The sequence below is a fragment of the Plecotus auritus genome, assembly GCF_963455305.1.
Source record: "Plecotus auritus genome assembly, chromosome: 11".
Lineage (NCBI taxonomy): Eukaryota > Metazoa > Chordata > Mammalia > Chiroptera > Vespertilionidae > Plecotus > Plecotus auritus.
This window is the reverse complement of record NC_137777.1, coordinates 3,895,666-3,917,177: the sequence shown is the minus strand read 5'-3', so window position 1 is coordinate 3,917,177 and position 21,512 is coordinate 3,895,666. Positions and strand designations below refer to the sequence as shown.

At 57.4% G+C, this 21,512-nt stretch overlaps 1 protein-coding gene across 1 annotated transcript in view; it reads right to left on the bottom strand.

Moving 5' to 3' along the window:
* Positions 1–19,671, bottom strand: part of ST3GAL1 (ST3 beta-galactoside alpha-2,3-sialyltransferase 1) — a 55,164-nt gene extending 35,493 nt beyond the window's left edge. Inside the window, exons 1-2 of the mRNA XM_080646859.1 lie at positions 19,479–19,671; positions 4,729–4,884 (exon numbers count right to left, since the gene is read on the bottom strand). The gene's annotated coding sequence lies outside the window, so the exon portion shown is untranslated. The remainder of the gene's footprint in view (positions 1–4,728; positions 4,885–19,478) is intronic.
* Between the last annotated feature and the right edge of the window lie 1,841 nt (positions 19,672–21,512).

The window sequence follows — 21,512 nt, the reverse complement described above, 5'->3', positions numbered from 1 at the left end:
GCGTGTGTGTGCGTGGCAGAATTTTGGCCATTAGTCTATGTGTGCCATGAGATGTAAAAGGCACACACAGAGTGAAATCCGCTGCTGTAGGAAGACACGTTCCCCAATCTAGCAGTTGGGGGCGCCCCATTCCCACCCTCACAGCCCACCCCAGTCCCACCAGACTGTGGCTTAGCTATAAATACCACTAGGGTGCCATGTCTATATTTAGTGAGCATTTACTATGTGCCAGGCACGGTGCCCAGCTCTTCGAGTCATCGCCTCATTCAATCCTGACGAACCCTGGCAGGTGGGTGCTAGGATCGCCTCCTTTCTCACAGACGGGGAACGGAACCAGTCAGGCAGCCACGAATACCTGCCCAGCTCCGGGAGCTACAGAGGCAGGGGGAGGTCCACCAGGCTTGTTCACTCCGGGGCCCGCTCTCTTGAACCCTCTACCACTGGGGGGTCCACCTCCCCTGGTGGGTGGGACTGGCCCCATTTTACCAAGAGAACAAAGTCGGCATTAGTGACAGCCCTCACTGAACCCAGCATTGCGTCTGTGCGTACAACTGCCTCGTTCATGTGTCTGCCTCCCCCACTGAATGACTAACATCTTGAGGACATAGCTCTGTCTTATCCTGTTTCACCTCTAGTGCGTGGCCTGGTGCCAGGGACCTGGGAGTGTTCACTGAGTGAGTGGGTGAGTGAGTGAATGAGTGAGTGAGTGAGTGAATGAGTGAGTGAGTAAATGAGTGAGTGAATGAGTGAGTGAGTGAATGAGTGAGTGAGTGAATGAGTGAATGAATGAGTGAGTGAGTGAATGAATGAGTGAATGAATGAGTGTGAGTGAGTGAGTGAATGAGTGAGTGAGTGAATGAGTGAGTGAGTGAATGAATGAGTGAATGAATGAGTGAGTGAGTGAATGAGTGAGTGAATGAGTGAGTGAGTGAGTGAGTGAGTGAATGAGTGAGTGAGTGAATGAGTGAGTGAGTGAGTGAATGAGTGAGTGAGTGAGTGAGTGAATGTGTGAGTGAATGAGTGACTGAATGAGTGAGTGAGTGAGTGAGTGAGTGAGTGAATGAGTGAGTGAGTGAGTGAATGAGTGAGTGAATGAGTGAGTGAATGAATGAGTGAGTGAATGAGTGAGTGAGTGAATGAGTGAGTGAGTGAGTGAATGAGTGAGTGAATGAGTGAGTGAATGAGTGAATGAATGAGTGAGTGAATGAGTGAGTGAGTGAGTGAATGAGTGAGTGAGTGAATGAGTGAGTGAGTGAGTGAATGAGTGAGTGAATGAGTGAATGAATGAGTGAGTGAGTGAATGAATGAGTGAATGAATGAGTGTGAGTGAGTGAGTGAATGAGTGAGTGAATGAGTGAGTGAGTGAATGAATGAGTGAATGAATGAGTGAGTGAATGAGTGAGTGAATGAGTGAGTGAGTGAGTGAGTGAATGAGTGAGTGAGTGAGTGAGTGAATGTGTGAGTGAATGAGTGACTGAATGAGTGAGTGAGTGAATGAGTGAGTGAGTGAGTGAATGAGTGAGTGAGTGAATGAGTGAGTGAGTGAATGAGTGAGTGAATGAGTGAGTGAGTGAGTGAATGAGTGAGTGAGTGAGTGAGTGAGTGAATGAGTGAGTGAATGAGTGAGTGAGTGAATGAGTGAGTGAATGAGTGAGTGAGTGAATGAGTGAGTGAGTGAGTGAATGAGTGAGTGAATGAGTGAGTGAGTGAGTGAGTGAGTGAATGAGTGAGTGAGTGAATGAGTGAGTGAGTGAGTGAATGAGTGAGTGAGTGAGTGAATGAATGAGTGAGTGAATAAGTGAGTGAGTGAGTGAGTGAATGAGTGAGTGAGTGAATGAGTGAGTGAGTGAGTGAATGAGTGAGTGAGTGAGTGAGTGAATGAGTGAGTGAGTGAGTGAATGAGTGAGTGAATGAGTGAGTGAGTGAGTGAATGAGTGAATGAGTGAGTGAATGAGTGAGTGAGTGAGTGAGTGAGTGAATGAGTGAATGAGTGAGTGAATGAGTGAGTGAGTGAGTGAGTGAATGAGTGAGTGAGTGAATGAGTGAGTGAGTGAGTGAATGAGTGAGTGAATGAGTAAGTGAATGAGTGAGTGAGTGAGTGAATGAGTGAGTGAGTGAGTGAATGAGTGAGTGAGTGAGTGAGTGAATGAGTGAGTGAGTGAGTGAATGAGTGAGTAAGTGAGTGAGTGAGTGAATGAGTGAGTGAATGAGTGAGTGAGTGAATGAGTGAAAGAGTGAGTGAGTGAATGAATGAGTGAGTGAATGAGTGAGTGAGTGAGTGAGTGAATGAGTGAGTGAGTGAGTGAATGAGTGAGTGAGTGAGTGAATGAGTGAGTGAGTGAGTGAGTGAGTGAAAGAGTGTGAGTGAATGGGAAAGAAGGAAGAACAGCCTGAAGTGCAGTCTCCAGTCTCCCCGTCTCCCCTCTTCCAGGGAAAGGACCCTGCTCTGCCCTTTTCTGCCAGGTTATCAGCTGCGGAAATTCCACCAGCTCCCTCTGGGGCCCACCCTCTATCTAAACTGTCAGGACTCCTCTTATCTCCCCGGAATGCCCGGTCTGCTTCAGGGCTGGCTGATAGCAGGCTCTGGGGGAGGAAACGCCCAAGTGTTAGGGAGAGTGTTCAAGCCCAAAACGATGTTCGGAGACAAAACAGGCCTGGGCAGGCCTGCTCTCCAGGCAGAGGGGACCAGGCACCCAGAGGAGGCCAGATATCCCGCCTGTCCCTTGAGCAGCAACTGCCCCCCCGCCCCCCCCCCCCACTCCGCACCTCCCCTCTCACAACCCCTCTTCCCCTCACTGTTTATCTCTTTTCAGCAATGGACTGAGTTCCAGGACCACCTCCAGGACCATCACCTAAGCTGCCCCCCCCACCCCCGCCTGCCCAGCCCTGACATTCATATCTACTTTGTCCCTCAGCCTCTCCCCTCCCCCACTCCTTGCTAGGATGTGAACGCTCTGGGTCTTCGTCTGCCTGGAACAGTGCCTGGCACAGAAGGAGCTCAGAAGTCTTTGTTGATGCATGAAGCTAGCACTCATCAATACAGATTCTGCATCTCCCCTGCTGGGGGCTGGGGGCCGGGGGCACAAACGTGTTCCAGGTAAGGCCTGTGCTGGACAGAGCGCCTGTGCTCAGCCAGTTCTGAGGTGCCACTGTTACTGTGTTCGGGGCTCACTAAAAGTAACCCCCATCCCATCCCTACACCTTTCATCCCCACCATCCCACACTCTTCCGGGACTTCCAGATGGCTATCTTTAGCTCATCCTCTCCCTCTCCTCCTTTCTTATCCCCTTGCCTCTCTCTTCAGTCCCCGGGACCCTGCGGCCATTAGGGGAGGCCCACATGCCTAGCTGCCTGGGACTCGGAAGGGCTTAAGCACACATCGCACCTACCTAGTTGCATATATAAAACTAGTAAATCCCAAGGCCCAAGTGGCGTGGTTTCTACATGGACTCACATACAGAGACCACAGGTCGGCTGGCCAAAGAGATTTTAAAAGTAATTCCATTTTTATAGATAGATAGGGAGGAGGGAGAGAGAGAGATGTCCTCACCAATAATCATATAGAATAAATCACACACACACACACACACACACACACACACTCACACCTTCCGTCGGGACCGGACTGAACATTCCAGGCTTTGCATCCACACCGTCTCAGTGGCAACTGCCGTGTGACAGGGCCACGGACATGCCTGAACCGATGAGCCTAGCTGGGCGCCAACAAAACTTCATTTACAAAAAACGTCCACGTCACAGCTGTTTGCTGACGCCCCCTCCAGGACACACCCGAGGGGCGTTCAGGCCTCCTGGGTGGCGGGTGCTTGTCACAGAAGGATGTCCCCAGGCAGGACATAGCTCGCCAGTCTTCACGAGCGCGCACTTTCCCTTTAGGAAAAAGAGAGGCCGGCGTTCCTCCCCGAGGGAGAGGGAATTCCCTCCTTAGGGACGATCCCACGAGAACAGGCCAAGTTACAAAGAGAGCACCACGCAAAGGGGACACATCCCTGCCCCCCAGCAAGATCCAAGGAAGAAACCAGAAAGATAACACCTCTCACCCCTGCGGGGAAGGTTCGTGAGTCATTTACGGGCACGAAAAGCGGCCACATACCCGACCTGACAAGCTCCGGGGAGGCCTGCGTGGCAGCCTTGCAAACTCAGAGGCTGCAAGTAACCGCGGAGGATGGTCTGAAATTGGAACTTTCCAACTAAAAGCGGTTTATGGCGGGCAGGCATGTCCTCCAGCAGTATTTACCTACCAAAGGCCCATCTTCACATTAACTGGGCCTCTAGGATAGCACACCTGACAACATGCCTTTGCCGAGACAAAGAAATTCCCTTTTTCAGACCCCTCACAGCACAGGCTCTGCTCTCCGGAGACCACACATCCGCTCCCTGTTACTGCTACCATGCTCATTGCTGACTGTTAGCTTCCTGACCCCCCTGAGTAAAAGATGCATGTGTCCATCACTTCACTTTTGACCCAATCCCAGAAGGTCCCCCCTTTGCTTTCTCCCGCCTCCCTACCCTATCACCAATGGAGTCCGTGTAACCCACTCACATCTCCTCTTTTGACTGTAACGTATAGAATAGGTGCAGAACTGCCGTTCTCCCGAGCATTTGCGCAATCCGGTGAAGTTTTGCTTCTGGGCAAGAGTCCTCAGTTTGGCTCAAATCAACTCACAAGAATTCTCTGCAGGTCTGACCGTCTCTCATGTTGACACGTACCTCAGTCGGCGGCGGGCCTATCCATATCTCGGGTCCCCCAATGGAACGGTCCTGGCCACGAGGCTCAGAGCGTCCGGCCACCAACGCCCCTGGCGATGCCGACGAGTCCTGTTGGCATTTCCGGGTCAGAAATGCTGCGTCTGAAGATGGGACCCGCTGGACGGAGAGAAGAGAAAGTGCAAGTGAGCTTGGACGTCCCGCGCGACCGCTGCCTTTTGAAGGTGAGTCCAGGAAAACAGGCATTCACCCACTTCCCCGCTGCCCAGCACTTCAGACATCAGACATTTCTTAAGTAAACACCTACTTTGTCCCAGGCACAGACCCAGCGCCAGAGGCAGAACGGGGAGTGAATCATAAGCAAAGCCCTCAAAGGGCTCAGCCAGGTGAAGAAAACAGACAAGGAGCGGCTGGTGTGGCTCAGTGGTTGAGTATCAACTCATGAACCTGGAGGTCACGGTTCGGTGCCCGGTCAGGGCACATGCCCAGGGTGTGGGCTTGTTCCCCAGTGTGGGGCGTGCAGGAGGCAGCAGATCAATGGTCCTCCCTTCCTCTCTCGGAAACTAATAAAAAAAAAAGAAAACAGGCCAGTAGACTGGGGGCGGGGGGTGGGGGGCGGGGACTGGGTCACAGGGCTGGGAGTGCCATGCGGGAGAACTGAAGAAAAAAACACCGACTTGGCCAAAGAAGAATCTGAACAGGCGTTAATACTCTGCCCTGCTTCTCCATCAAAGCAGCGGTGAGAGGCTGTCTGGGGAAAAGGAAAGGCTGGGAAGGTGTCTCCAAGGAGCGAGGATAAAGGAAGGTGTGAAAGCCCAGCCGGCGTGGCTCAGTGGTTGAGCGTCGACCTATGAACCGGGAGGTCACGGTTCGATTCCTGGTCAGGGCACATGCCCAGGTTGTGGGCTGGATCCGCAGTGTGGGGCGTGCAGGAGGCAGCCGATCCACGATCCTCTCTCATCATGGATGTTTCTATCTCTCTCTCCCTCTCCCATCCTCTCTGGAATCAATAAAAAATATATTTAAAATGTCGGAAAAAGGATGTGAAAAAGTGTGAGATCCGGGTTAGCACCCATCCTGCTGAAGCCAGACGGGAAGCGGCTTTGGAAGCCGGTCTCCGGGGTAAGAACGGACTCCCAGCTGAGCTCTGACTGCGGCCCAAACACTGAGACGTGTGCGGCCCCCAGGCCCTCCCATCCGATCCCTCAGGAAACCAGCCAGGGCCACGCTGATCCTTCCTGGTGATGAACCGGCAGCTGCGGCCTGGAGAGCTCAGGCGAGCCAACCTGCCCAGCATGACCAAGGCAGTCAGCGGTCCAGGACCCACCACCCTGGGACAGCCCGTTGCTCATCCGGGCCCAGGTTCTCATCTTAGCCACTGGGATGGGAGATGGAGGCGGTAAGGCCCCGCCTTGCTCACCACACCTCCTACGCACACCCCTTTGCAGCGGAGTTGATTTCTCTATCCGTTGACTCTGGGCCAATAACAAATATGACCCGATTAAAGGCTTAAAAAGTGCTCATGCTCAGAACTTCCTCTGTCTCGCTGCTGGGCATGAACCACGCTTCTGCCACATGAACACACCTGAGCGAGCCCCGCTCCCCGCACCCCCCCGCCCCGGGAGGGTGAGAAATTACAGACAGAGGCCCCAGGCATCCCAGCTGAGCCCCCACGGTGGTCCAAAGGAAATTAAGAAATGCCCAGTCAACCCACAGACTCAAATGTTTGTTGTTTAAGGCACTAAGGGTTGGGGCTGTTTGTTACGCAGAGGAAGCTAACTGATACAACCCCCAAGTTATCTGTACGGTGCTGGCATGTTAGACAGGTCAGCCTGTGTGGGCGATGGTCAAGAGCTGATGAGGATCGGAACGCAGGCAGGGCTGCGGGCAAACGGGGGAGTGAGAGACTCAGAGCTAATTTTAGAAGTAAACTCAACAGGACTCAGCTACAGACTGAGCCCAGATTTGTCTCAAGGCAACTGGTGTTCACTATAAACAGATTCTATTTAGGGCTCACTGGTGGGGGCGGGTGTTTACATAGAAGATACACACAGCAGCAGGGGCAGAGCTGTTAGGGCTGCGTGTCCGGGGGGACGGAGAGCTGGGGGAATGAGTCTCTTTTCTGCTCCTGCTGTTTGAAAGAAGAATTAAGGTGCGGGCCTCACTAACCTGGCTTGCCACTGCTGCCTCCTCCCACGCCAGCCCCGGCTCTGAGCAGCAGCCAGAGGCTCCTCATCAGCGGTCACCCAGACCTCCTCTTCCCTTCACAGGCTCACCCCGTCCCCTTGCCCCTGTGCCTTCTGCTCAGTCTTTGGTTCCAGCATCCACGGCGCTCCCCAGGGACAGCTCTGCTGACCGCTCAGCCAAGGCGAGGCATGGCCCCTGCACGCTCCCGGAATCCCCCGCGTTCCTGTAGACAGTGCAGAGCATCCATCCCATGGGGGCAGGAGTGTGACCCCTCACCACAACCCACCACCCAGCACACCTCCTGCCACAGGGGGCAGTCCATGACCGTTTCCCAAATGACAGGTCGCAGGCTCCGCTCTTTGGCGGCAGCTTGGCTTCTGGGGGCCACCCCGGCTCTTCCGGGCGAGGTTCAGCTCTTGAGAGTGGAGCCTACCTCTCTACTAACTGTAACCAAATGAAGTCAAACTTTCCTTAAGGGAGCCCAAGGCTGGGACCTGGGTCCCGCCCCTCGGCAGGCCACCTGGCCGGCCCTGAGGCTCACCTCTGAGGGGCTCGGCTCCGCCCTGCGGGTCTGGGCTCAGCTCAACAAACGAATCCAGGTGTCACCCCTCCAGGAGGATTTCTCTGAGACCCGCCTTCCACGGTCCAAGCCGGGTTAGGGACCTGGCCACCTGGGGTATGTGTAACTTCCTTTATTCATCTCCTTATCTCATTTGTCTATTCCTTCATTCTTTCATTTACCAAGAATTTACTCGGTGTCAGACATCACCTCAGTCCTTTTATCTGTTACTCCTACTAGACTGATTGCCTTCAGTGTGGGCGGAGGGGAGCAGTATTCTATTTATCACTAGATTTCCCCACCCCAAACCCCATATGGGTAGGGGAGACAATGACAAATGAGTGACTGAATGAGTGAAGGAAGCAGATAACTCTCCGAGTATCACTAGGATGTGGCTTGTTTCCCACTAGCAGGAGCCTGTAGCGGAGAGCTCCGGACGCCACACCTTACTAATTATGATAACCGATCATTGCTGATAACCATGATAACAGGAAGGCCCCAATACACACCATAAGGCCTCAGGGGGCACCAGCTGGCGGGCTCCAGGGCGTGGCCCCTGGCTCAGTGCTCCAAACCGGACTCCAACCCGGAGACTCAGAGGCAAGCAAACCGTCCAGCTGGTGCACAGAAGATTAGGACAAATTCCAGTAAAAAAAAACACCCACAAAAACACCAGTCCTCTCTCCCGTCTCCTGTTCCGCATCCGTAATTATTCCTTCTCTGCCCCCGTCCGAGCCCCCGCCACGCACAGCCCCTCGAGCAACGTGCGCCCGCTTCTGCCGTGCAATATAACGCAGCCCCTCTCACGAGAGAGTTCCTTCTCCGACCTCGTTTATTCCCGGGATGGAGCAGGGTCTAGCAATAAAACTCTCCCTCCCTCCAGCCAGGCTGCTTAATAAATCACCGCCTTTCCCCTCCAAGCGAAAACGGATCATCTGAATAATCGTTCACACGGGCCGGCTGAATCACACTGGTGCACGTTAAATCACAGGCATCTTTCCTCCGAGGCCTGCGGGCATGTCACGTTCCCAAACCGCGTGGCCGCCGTGTGGCCGCTGCTGCGGGCCTTGCCGACCAGGGGGCCGGTCGGGTCTGGCTGTGTGAGTGCGGGGACAGCCTGAGTGTCCGTCGACACGCTGGTAAAATAGAAGCTGTAGCTGCTTCAATACTCGGCGAGGTGGTACTGAGAACGAAGCGAATAGAAAAAACAACGTGGGATCACTTCAATAAGAACCATCGGGAAAACTACTAGTAGTGGCGCGAAGTAGTAGCAGACACCGTTTCTAACTGTTTGTACTCAAAACCCCAGCTAATCCGCACAGCCGGCCGGTGGGTGTGTATTTAATCATGTGCATCGTTTGGCAGGTGCATGAATGGAGGCCTGGAGGGATTAAGGAACTCGCTCAAGGTCACTGCACGAAGTGGAGCCTGAAGGGTGGGTTCCACTGTCGGGCGGGGGTGACATCAGCATGTCCCCAGCCTTCCCCGCGCTGGGCCAGCCTGTGCCCTGCCCCAGGTGGGGACAGCAGTTCACTCCTAGGCTTGCCCCCCGAGCAGCCCCCTGTGTGAGGAGGGAACAGATGGAACCAGGCTTCCCCGGACTCCGAGGGAGATGGGAAACGAGCAGGCGGGTGGTCTCGGAGTCCCAGTTCCTGTCCAGAACACAGCGATGGTGGAGAATGAGATCAAGACCGAGACGGCCTGGCCCCATCCGTCTGCCACGGGGACGGGGACCAGAAGGGGAAAGGGCAGGTCGGAAGCTGATGGAAAAGTCTGGGATGCCAGGCTCATGACCGCCGCAGGGAATCGGGAGGGCTGGCGCCGAGGGCGAAAGGAAGCAGAGTGGAGCCGCTGGGATGGTCCCCTCCCAGGGGAGCCGTGCCTCCGGCCTTGGGGCCCAGGCTGAGGAAGCCACCCCGCCGGGGCTGAAAATGAACCGGAGCAGAGCCTGGGCAGGAAGTGGGTGTCTGTCAGGCGGCACACGCTGTTCTCTGGTGTGTGCCCTCCCTCTGGGAAAGCGGTCACCACGCCGGGGCCCTCAGAATGGGTGCTGACTGCTGAGGTCTGGCTGCTTGGCTAGGGGCAGTATTATTATTAACAACTAGAGGCCTGGTGCACAAAATCCGTGCACAGGTAGGATCCCTAGGCCTGGCTGGCGATCAGGGTCGATCTGGGCCTTCCAGCTGCCGGCCCGGGGCCTTCCTTTGTTCCGCACTGCCTCCTGGTGGTCGGTGCACGTCAAAGCGAATGATGGAACTCCCGGTCTCCTGGTCAAACAGCCAAGGGGACACTTTGCATATTAGCCTTTTATATATATAGATAGTGACCACGAAACAGCTCAGACAATGAGGCCAGCACCCTGCTCAGCATTTCGGGGGCACGATTTCACTCCCCCTTCACAGCATGCCCTGGAGGGTGGCAGTCCCACTGCCATTTCCCAGACGCAGGGACTGAGGCTCTAAAGATAATGCCATTTGCCCAAGGCCACACAGTCAGAAATCACCAAAGCCAGGGCCATGTCGAACCCAGGTTTTCTCGGCACCACCCCGACGGGCTGGGCTCTAGAAGGTGGTCCTGCCCACCTCAACCCCACAGGTTCCTGACGGGAGGGGCGCGTGGACCTCCGTGACTGGGCTCCCCGTGGTCATCCATGGCTCCCAGTGCCCTCAGGGGACAGGACGGACATCTCCAACTGGTTTCCAATTTCTAGCTTCTCAGTCCCCAAATATAATCCGTCCCTACGACCCCGGAGAGACGAAGCCACCAGTTCTCCCATTGGAGCAAAGACTCCCAACGGGACGCCCCACCGTTCCCACCTGGGCTGGCTGCCTACGGAACGGCAGCCGGAGGGTCTTCCTAAAACGTGGGTCTCACTCGATCTCTTCCCGCTCCCAGGAAAAACCCGTGATCACGCTTCATTGCTGAAAGAATGCGGGTCCCGTAGGACCCACTGAGGGGGCCCCCCGACCTTTCCTCTCACTCCTTCCTCTGTCACATACGGGGCTGGGTCTGCGGGCTCCTCCAGGGGACCCATCCCCGGGCACCGGCTCTCCCCACCCTCAGCCGCTGTGAGCAGGTCCTGTCTAGCTCCCAGCTGGGCCCGGGGCTGTCCCCCACCCTCTCCCGCGTCATTTAGCTCAATCTCCCACCTGGGAGGATGGGCAGGCTTGTGCACAGAACCCGGTAGGGGCTTGCCCCAGACCCCACAGCTCATCAGATCCCCTGCTCTCCCTCTGGCTCCAGCACTGGCCCATGCCCCAAGGCCCCCTGACAGGAGGTGCCCCCGGGGCCGGCCTCCCTGCTGGCTGGCGAGGCTGGGAGGCTGGGTTTGCTCCGAGGAGGGAGGAGGGAGTGCTGGCGCTGAGCAGGCTCCCTCGGGCTGTTGGGCACTCTTCTCCGTGTCCACCCAGAACTGGGCTCCCTTCTGGGACCTGGGAGGCATTGTGAAATGTGTTTGTCTTCCCAGTTCGGGAGGCGTAACTACGCTTTTGAAGAAAGATCAGAGGAAAGAAAGGAGGGAGGGAGGGAGGGAGGGTGGGAGGGAGGGAGGGAGGAAATGTCTACTAACCACGGAAAGCTTGGCCCAGAGGGGCGGCTGGTGTCCCACAAAGTCTGTCCTGGTGAACGTGACCCCGGGGCCCTGGACAGGTCCTATTTATAGCCTTTGACACATGGCTCAGTGGGGGGGGGGAGGGGGCCTTTGTTCTTTTGGCCTCTCACCTGGCTCTCAGAACAAAGTGAAGGAAGTGGGAGGGAGGTGGGCAGGGGTCCCTTAACGCAGGCGGGGAGACCAGAAACCTCCGCCTTGTGGGTGTGTCAGAGGGGCACATGGGGACGTGGAGGGAGGGGTTGCGCCACAGCCCCCCAGCTCGGCCTCTCCCAACCTGGGGGACCTTAAGTCAAGGGGCCAAGTTCAATGAGCCTCGGTGCGCTTACCTGTCCAAACACCTCTAACCCTGATGTCCTAGAGCCTTTAGGAGGTTAATGAATGGGTCCAGAATGACCCAGACGTGGTATTTCCCAGGCAGAAACTCAGCAGAGGTTTATTTATTTATTTATTTATTTATTTATTTAACATATTTTTGTTGGTTTCAGAGAGGAAGGGAGAGGGAGAGAGAGAGAGAGAAACGCCAAAGACAAGAGAGAACCACGGATCGGCTGCCTTGCGCACGCCCTCCACTGGGGATGGAGCCCAAAACCTGGGCATGGGCCCTTGACCGGAATGGAACCCAGGACCCTTCAGTCCGCAGGCCAACGCTCTATCCACTGAGCCAAACCAGCCAGGGCTCAGGAGAGATTAAAAAAAAAAAAAAAAGGACACAGAGATGCCAGAATCCACAAAAACCAACCGGAACCCGCTCCGAGGAAATGGAGGCACAGAGAGGTTGAGTCACTGCCTCCAGGTCACACAGCCCGGAAGCAGCAGAGCCGGTGTTTTTATGGCGTGACTCCATGAACGACGCGGAGATGGACCACGGAAGCCTTGGGGCAGCGGAGGCTGGACAAGGGCGCTCACCGCTGAGCCTCCTTGCACACACGAGGGCTGCCCGATTCCTTCCCGTCTCACGCTCTCTGGCGTGTGCAGCCTCGGTGGTTTGTTATTCCATCGACTCTCACACCCCTCCCTCCCGCCCCCTCCAGGAACGGGGACAGCTTAGGGATGACACGGTGGCTCAGGGTCGGAGAACGACCTTTCGCCTGGTCCCACGGGCAGGTCCCCGGCCCTGCAGAAGTTTTCCGATATTCAAAGCTGCCCCCGGGGCCAGCGCCTCCCTCCTGCCCGTTTGGACGCGTGTCATCACACGCACAGCGGTTTCCCGGCTCCTGTCCTGCGGCACACGGAGCATGCTGGCTTTGCTCCCTCCGCTCCCCGCCACCAGCGGAGACAGCCAAGTAACAGGAGGCCTTATCTGAGAGCCAATCCTTCAAACCACTAAGAAAGGCGTGGCTTTCATCTGACATTTCTATGAGGCGGGAGCGTGCCACCTCGCTGCCTTCTAAGCGCTCCTTCCGCTTTAATTTCCTTTTTTTCTGCCCCACGCCTGAAGTGTAATATTAAGACGGTGCTTTCGACACCACCCGGAATACTCCCCGCAAAGACGCTCTTGCTGGTGGCAGCTAATACGTTTCCCGAGCAATGGTCTTGAGTCATCAGACTCCCCGCCAGGTGGTAGGATTAACAGCGTTTTCAAGGAGCGAGAAGAACAACAAATCGCCCTCTGGGTGGTGAAGATGTTCACGTTACAAGGGACCTGCCAATGTTGCGACGGCAACTTCCTGGTCCTTCTTCTTGGCACCGTCTAGGGAGCTGGGTGGGATGGTCACGTCCCATGACCACCGTGCCGTGCAGGGTGCTGCCTCCGACCCCCTGGCGGACTCCCGGTCCTGCCTGAACCCCCGGGCACCTTGGGGCTGTCCCCACTCCATGGACGCCAAGCAATAAGCATTTGCCACCAGCCATGCAAGGCAGGACGTGGGCTTGTAAAAACCCAGCCAGGTCATGGCGGGCTGAATAAACCCATCCACCTGGGCCCAAACGGTGAGGCGGGGGAAAGGCTCGGATGCGCAGCCTCTGGGAGGATGTGGAGCCCTGGGGATGCGGCTGCTGGTAGAATACTTGGGAAAAACAGTGCGTGTAGAGGAATCAGGCCCTCCTTCCGAAAGGGCTGCTCCAGAACTTGGGTCCACTTTCTAGGCCCATTGGATGGGCTGGCGCACATCCCGGGCTGGGCTGGGCTGGGCTGGGCTGGGGGCAGACGCCCACTGTGCTCTGTTTCACATCTGCAACTCTGAGGGGGGCTGCCCCGCCCTTGAGGCTCCCCCTCCCCCCCACTCCCCAGGTCTAGACACAGGGTGATCCAGGGAGCTACACAGCGGGGGCCTGAGGTCTCAGGCCAGGGGCACAGAAGGAGCCGTTGAGGAACTGTGTGGCATTGTGCTCTGCCACTTTGCAGTTCGGTGACCTTGGGCAAGTGGCTGCTTACCTCGGCGTCTCCGTTTTCACATCTGCAAAATGGGATTCGGAAAAAGGAGCCGTGGAGGAACTGTGGCACACGGAAGGTCCGGGTGGAGAAAGAGGTGGTGTGACCTTGGGTGAGTCCCTTCACCTGCACCACCAGGAGAAGCCTCCTCCCAGGTGGCACCGAAAGAACTGACCTGAGGGCCCAAGAGGGTCAGGCTGCAGCCGCCAAGGGCTGCGCACGCAGAGGTCCCCGCTCCAGAGGTGTCTTAGCTCCCAGACCCCTGGGAATTCTCTGCAGTTGTTACCGCCAGGGTCCACGGCAGGGAGGGAGAGACAGCAGGTCTGCACAGCCTGGCCAAGCCATGTCAGGGCATTTATTCTGGGCTCCGGTGGAGTGTTCCAGAAAAGAGGGGTGTGTGTGTGTGTGTGTGTTTCCTTTTCTTTCCTTGCCACTGAGCCTTTCATTTCTGAAAAGGTAAATGCCCTAAATTAGATGGATTTCCGTCTTCCATGTGGCGTTGTTTTCGGCCTTCTGAGCGTGAAACGCTGTTTTGGAGCCAGTCCACGCTGTCGGCGAGGGAGGCAGCCAGGTTCGCGTTGGTTCCGTTTTTTCTGGTCGGGTTTTTCTCAAGAGCCCTTGGCTAAGTAAATATGCATGAAGGGGATTTTTAGTCAGTTCCGGCTGTTCGTTCAATGTGGATCCAAATGGATTTCTTTCTTTTTTTCATGTAGCAAAATCTAGTACAATGATATCTAGTTGGGCAGGATTTTCTTACAGGCATCTGGGGAAATTCAGAGAAAGTATTTTCTTATCCACCAAACATGAACCTTCCCAAAGTCCTCTCTTCATTCTGCCAAACAATTTGGAACTAATGTTCTTTTTTTTTTTTCTTTTTTTCTCAACTTCCCAGAATTGCCGTAGGTGAGCTTTAACTTGTATTTTACATGCTCTCCACGGCTCCAGAATCAGACCTGGCTAGAAAGCTCTTATGTATTTGAGAGGAGAGAAAGATACACACACACACACACACACACACAGAGTCAGAAGGAGTGGTTCAAACATTCTCAGATGGTTTTGGAAAGGAAAAAACTTTTAACACAAAAATATCCAAATCGTCCTATTTGAACAGCGAAGAGGCGATTCCAAGCCGGCCCTCCAGCCACGCTCTCGGGAATGAACACGAACACGTGCACTGTAGCTCCGGCTTGTTTTTCACATCAACCGCATCCTCTCCATGACAGATGAGGAACCAAGATGTACAAAAGGCAAGCAAGTCCATCCCTGGGCCCCAAGCGATACCCTTTGAACCTAGGCGATTCCGCGTTTCACGGAATAATATCTTACCCTCACGAAGGGCGGCAGCGCACACAGGGGTGAGTGTGAGTCTCCAGCTGCGTGGTCCTGAGCAGGGAGCACCTCTCCGGCCTCTGTGGCCACCCCTCCCGCCCCCCCTCCCCCGGGTGGGCTCAGCTCTTGGTGGCACAGGGATCTTGGGGCAGGCAGGACAGAGCAAGGTGGCAGTTTATCCTCCTGGCTCCTCCCTGCCAGGTTGAGGAGGGCCTGTGTATCTCTTCCAGGGGCTTCGACCAGCTCTCCTGGCTCCCCTCGCCCATCCCTCCCTCGGCCTCCTCTGGGGTGGGAGTGAGGGGGCCCAGGTTCCTCTGGGCCTTTGGTATCCTTCGGGAGTCCCCACAAACGTCACCTCCACTGGCAGGTTTCGGGCCCCAGTGTCCACAACGTCTGGGCTATCTCTCAATATCCATGCTGAGGACTGCGGGAGGATGACTCAGCCAGGTGCTCGGGGAGTGGGAGGGGAGGTGGGTGGGCACAGGGGCCGTGGCTGCCCTCGATGCCAGGGATCCCCGAGGGTCCTGAGGATGGAGCTGGCGGCAAAAGCAAATGGGGCAGAGGCTGTCTTCACAAAGGAAGGCTTTACTGCCCCCGGGGCCACTTCGGCAGAACTCCAAGCCTCTCGCTGTGCAGCGTGAACCTGAGACCCAGGGCCTGGAACAGTTGGGGTGCCAAGTTCGAAGTCCTGGCCCCGGGAATAGAACCTCGGGGCCCGCTGGGGCCCAAGGCTGGGTCCTGTGCTCAGGTCAGAGCAGGAGAGCACGCTCGGATCCTCGGATTCTGTGCACCCAGTGCCCAGGCCAGCTCTTCGCTGGCCCGTCCCACGCGTGTACATACATGCAGCTGGAAAGCAGCGTAAGGTCAAGATGACCAGTGGATTTCATTTCCCGCTTTCCTGGGCGCCTTTACAGCATGGGAGGGCCTGGGGAGAGGTTCAGGGTTCGATCTCACAAGGCAAAAGCCGGTCCGTCCAGATAGAACGCCTTTGAGTCGGCAGCTGCCACCAGCGAAGGGCTCAAGCGAGGTTTACTGACCAGGCGACTCAGAGAGGCCCCTGGGAGAGTGGGGGGGGGGCTGCCTGGTGGAGAGCCGAGATAGAGACCTACCTGGCACAAAGCCCCCCACACCCCTAGGCTCCAGGACCCCTCACTGCCACCCCAACCTCCCTAGGGGACCAAAGGTTCTCACCAGCCAACTCTATAGAGCCCCAACTTCAGGAGGAGTGCTGAGGAGTAGCGAGGAGAGTCCCCACCCTGTGCCTCGAAGGGGGGACACAGCCCTGAGGTCAGTCAGCAAGGAGGCTGCTGAGAAGTTAGCGTCCCCCACTGGTGCAGAGCTGCTCGGAGCAGGACCCGCAGCCCCTAGGAACCCGCAGCCCGTCTCTGGCGCCTTCCTGTCCTCTCAGCCAGTGCTCCGGGGGTGCCGAGGCTGCCAGCAGTGAGGGGGCAGATGCTGCTCGCCCAGGCCCTGGCCTTGGACCCTTCCCCCCCACCCCCACATGGTAAAACCTGGACAGCAATTGCGGGTCTAGCAGGAGGCCAGCACAGCGGTTTCAGGCTTGTGAGATGGTTCAAAGGCCAGGGAAGAAGACCCCTACTCATCCTGTCATTTATTCATTCAACCAAAAGCTGCATGATGGCATTCCTTTCCTCCATATGCATAGACTAGAGGCCCGGTGCACGAAATTCGTGCAAGAGTAGGCCTTCCTTCCCCGGCTGCCGGCACCGGCTTCCCTCCAGCACCCGGGACCTGGGCTTCCCTCACAGCCCTGGCTTCATCTGGAAGGTCGTCCAGAAGGACATCCGGTCTAATTAGCATATTACACTTTTATTATTATAGAGATATACACACACACTCACACTGTTACATATAACATGCACCTGTGAGGAAGTAGTAAGGATCCCATCTTACAGATATGGGAACTGAGACTCTGAGACATTGAGTCTCACGCCCAAAGTCAGAGAGAGAGAGAGAGAGAGAGAGAGAGAGAGAGAGAGAGAGAGAGAGAGAGAATGGAAGACTAGGTGAACCTCGAACTTTACACCAGATCTGGGCAGAGGCAGGGGGCATGGAATGGTGAACTAGGGTCCGTTTTTTTTTTTTAGCCAACCACGGGTTTCAGAAAATAGCGGGGCCATGCATGGTGTTTGGGGCAGGGAGAGAAGGTGAAGGGAGGCATCTGAATGACCCCAGGCACCCTGCTGCCGGCACCCCTTCTCCACCTCCGAGCCAAGCGCCAGTTCCCACAGCAGCCAGCAGGGGGCAGTGCCCCTTGTCTTTGGAACCTCTGGGCTCTCTCCTGCAGCTCTGGGGAAAGACAGCCAACCAGGAGGTTCTGCCAGCAGCTTCTAGGAACCGCCCGGCTGAGAGCCCAACACGTAGTAGGTGCTCACGGCACGTCAGAAGCCGGAAGGGCTTGCCCAGGCTGATTCACGTGTGCCCAACAGTTCAAACAGGGCAGAGCAAGGGATGCCCAGGCCCCTGCCCGCGCCTCCCAAAATAGAGGCCTTGGGAACAGCCTTTGTACCTACTACGCGCCACGCGGATTGGTGATGACCCTGGTTTATCTCATCTCCCCAGCACGGCACACGGCAGCAGAGTGAGGGCAGGGCCGAGGGGCCAGGGACCATCAGGCCACCAGGGCAGAAAGCACCCCCGCCCCCCAAGTGCCTAGCGAAGGACGATGGTAGGGTGAAACCTGGCCCCCGGGGTGACCTTTGCCCCCTAGCATATTGCCGGTCATGCCCTGTAGATAATATCTAGGCCTCGGGAGTATTTCAGCTCCAGGCCCAGACAAGCAGCCAAGCCAGACCAGTGACCCCAGGGCTGATGTCAGGACCAGCTGCGGGGGATGAGGAGCCTGCCCTGGAGCGCACTGACCGGTCAGTGGGGACCCAGACCCTGGAAGGACACACCTGGAAAACTGCACCTCTCCCCCTGGGACCGCTCCTAAAATCTCCATCCTTACAGCCCTTAGGACAGAGGACTCCCCTCCTGGAGCTCTCCCTCCCTTGGGCCCCTTTCCCCTTCCCGATCCCCGTCCCCCCACACCCCCAGGCACATTGCCATCACGTCCCTCACTCCCAAACTCCTAGGCCCTTCTTTTGCCGCGGTAGCTTGTATCCTCGGCCCGTTTCTTCCCAAATTCCTTCCACCCTGTGATTTTCTAAATACATGCTCTTAGAGTTGGCGTCCTGGCTCCGAAGTCTTTCCCAGCCAGAACTCCAGCACCCAGGTTGCTGAACCCCGGTCCGGTCAGACACCTGGTGCCCTTGGGCGCCTACCGACAAGGAGAATGAGACAGAAAGGGCGAGGGGTCCCCGAGGTGGAAGCCAGAGGGATGTCTGATGCAGACACCTCGGGAAGAGGTCACTGCCCTCAGGGTCAACGCTGTCTCCCTCTGCTGGACAGACAGAGCCAGGGCGAAGCAGTGACTCCCCCTAGCCCCAGCCGCCACTCTTGCACTCCTGGGCGCACATGTCCTGGGCAGAGCGCCCCCACCAAGCCTGCCGCGTGGTGGCTCCTGGCAGGGACTCTCTGGCAGGAAGGAGGAGAGACCCAAGGTCTCCAGACAAGAAACAGAACCGAGGCGACCCACACACCCTTCCCGGAGACCAGGCCCCGGCGTTAGACTAAGGCACGCTGGCTGGGGGATATCGGTGCCAAGCCCGGCGCAGTCTCAACCCCCACCTCCAGTTTGGCGGCGTTTCCCCTCTCAAGGTCAAGCTCAAATGCACTCACAATGAGTAAAAGGAGCCGAAAGTTGCGCCACCGTCCCAGTTCGGAATCTAACTGTAACCCCATCCGGTCGATCTGCCCCGGTGTCAGGGTTCCCCGCCCCCTTGGGCTCTGCCAAGGAGCTGCCCCGGCCCCGCGCGGGTCACCCAGGAGACTCAAACAAGTTGTTAACTTTTGTCCGATTATTTCGCGGCCGCTGCGGCGCCTAACGGGGCGAGGGCGGGCTCAGAGTTTCGAGTTGCACCAGCGCCACCCCTGCCAAGCTCGGCTTCGCCCACCCCAGTCCCTCACTGCCCCCCACGCCACGTCCAGCTGCCGGGTCCCTGACGCCAACTTCTCCACCGTATCCCCCAGAAACGCGGGCCGCCCGCGTCCCCCTCCACGAGGGCCAGGGCCACCTCCCGGTTCTGCGCCTGCTCACAGCGGATTGGGAGGCTGAATCCGGAGACCGTCCCGCGACCACCGGCCTCCGCGACCCCAGCTCCACGGGAAAGCGCCTGGGCCCCTCCGCTGGCGGGGAGTCCTCCCACCCGCGCCCCGCTGGCCGCTGGGTCCTCCCGCAGCCGCAAAGGGGAGATTCCAGCCCGGCTCCCCGTGCAGTGTCACGGGGGCCACCCCAGGGACCGCTGCCCGGGACCTGGCATAAGCTCCCCGCTGGCTCTCCCAGGAAAAGCTGGAGATCCCTCGCCCCAGCCTCCTCCCCGACCCCCCTACCCGATCCCCAAGATCCCGGCGGCGCCGGGGCGAGGGCAGGGTCGCCCTACGTGTGTCTTCTTCCCGGTGCCTGGGGTCTTCGATCCCACTTCCACTGTCACACCCTCCTAGGCCCCTCCCCACCACTTCGGTCCCCGGGTCGGGGCGATCACCCCGGAGAACACACGCGAAACTGCCCGAGCCCCAACTCCGCGGCCGCAGCCCCGCGCCCCGGCGGCGGTCGGCCCGGCGCGCGCACTCACCGCGGCTGGGGACGCGCTGGAATTCCCGCGGCTTCGGGGCACAGGGGCTTCGGAGAGTGTCCCAAACACGCGCCCCTTTCCCGGCTCACATCGCCCCTTCCTTTGCTCTCTCCTCCTCTTCCTCTTCTTCCTCCTCTTCCTCCTCTTCCTCCTGCCTCTGGTCTTTGTCTTTGCAAAGTGTCGAAACTGTCTGGCATAGTGGAGCTCCGCCGGCGGAGGCTGGGGCCTGGAGGCGGGGAGAGGCTGGGAGCGGTCTCGGGAACACCTTCCCCCGGGTGAAACGGGAGGGGCAGGCCGGGCAGCCGCGACCGGGAGCCTGGGCGGCAGCGCGGGGCGGGCGCCGAGGCTGCGGGGCCCTCCCCTTCCTCCGCCCAGCGCCCGCCCCCGGGCCGCGCGGCCCCTCCCCGCGCCCCCCTCCTCCCGGCGCTCGGCTAGGCTTTCCCCTCTCTCGGGGCTCCCTGCAGCCGAATATAGGGCTCCGCAGCCACGTGGACCGCAGCCGGCTTAGCCTAGGCCGGCCCGGGAGGCGCTAGAGGCGGTGCGGGGACGGAGGCGGTGCGGGGACGGAGGCGGTGCGGGGACGGAGGCGGTGCGGGGACGGAGGCGCCGCTCCCAGAGGGTACAGCTCCGCGACCCCTCGCGCTTAGGCCGCCGCCGGTAGATGGCAAGGCGAGGGCAGGGCGTCCAGGTGGCCGGGGGCCTCGCGGGGTCGGCCCGGGGTGGAGGCTGCGGGCGCCCACCGCGAGGACGTGCGGTGCCCTGAGGAGCCCCAGGGGGGTGCACGGTAGCTACAAGGGGCCGGTCCCCCTGCTGGCGACTGTGCAGAGTCGCCAACTTGCTCTAGGAAGTGGGAGACTCGAGGTGGGACTGAAAGAGGGGAAGGGGAGGAGCGAGGCTGGGCTGGGGCGCTGGTGAGGCCCAGCTGGGCCCAGTTCAGGGCCACCCCAGCTGGTCCACGGCCCCAATCCCCTGCCTGCCCTCTCACGTCCTCCCAGATTCTGCCTTCAGCGTGGTCCAGAGCAGGGGGACCTCAAGCAGTGGCTGGCCCAAGGTGCCTCTTCCAGGGCCAGACCCTTTGGGGCAGGTGTGAGGATTGTGTGCCCTCCCTCCTGCCTAGGGAGGTGGGGAAGCCGGAGAAGGCTGGCTCGATGGCCGGATGCCAGTGTGAGAGGCTAATTGCTGGACACGGTTTTAAGAGGCATTAAAAGCATTCTGGTTGTGCAGGTCCTGTCCCCTCACTGGACTCCACCTCTTTCGCAACTTTTCTGAGAAATGCTAGAGGACAGAGGTGCAGCTTGGCCTCGAGGTCAGTGAATTCTTCCGGCTTCCAGCGGAGAGGTCAGGCAGAGAGGTCAGGCTTTGGCAACAGACGGCGGAGACCATCATTCACCCCGGGGTGCCAGTGGAGGCCTTCAGGCCAGGGTGCTGGGTCAGACTTCTTGTCTTTCCTTTTCCATGATCAAGTAGACTTTATTTCCATGACGCAACGTTGGTTCAACAGTCAAAAATTAATTAATGTTATACTCCACATAAGCACAATGAAGGATCAAAATCATGTGACCATATCAATAGATAAAGAAAAAGCATTTGATAGAGTCCAATATCCAGTTACGATAAGAACTTTCAGAAGAGTAGGGTTAGAGGAAACATACCTAACTAGTCATAATAAAGGCCGTCCACAAACGCTCGCAGCTAACATCATACTAAATGGTGAAAAGCTGAGAGCTTTTTCCTTTCTGTTTTCCTTGAAATTGAAAATTTTTTATATTTATATCTTTTCAGTTACAGTTGGCATTCAATTATCATATTAGTTTCAGGTGTACAGCATAGAAGATAGACATTTATATAAGTTATAAAGTGATCCCCTGGTAAGTCTAGTAACCACGACACCATAATTACAATATTATTGATGACTAGAGGCCTGGTGCACAAAATTCATGCACGGGGGGGAGGGGGGGGCGGGTTGTCCCTCAGCCCAGCCTGCACCCTCTCCAATCTTGTGACGACGTGGATCGCGGCCATCTTGTGATGACA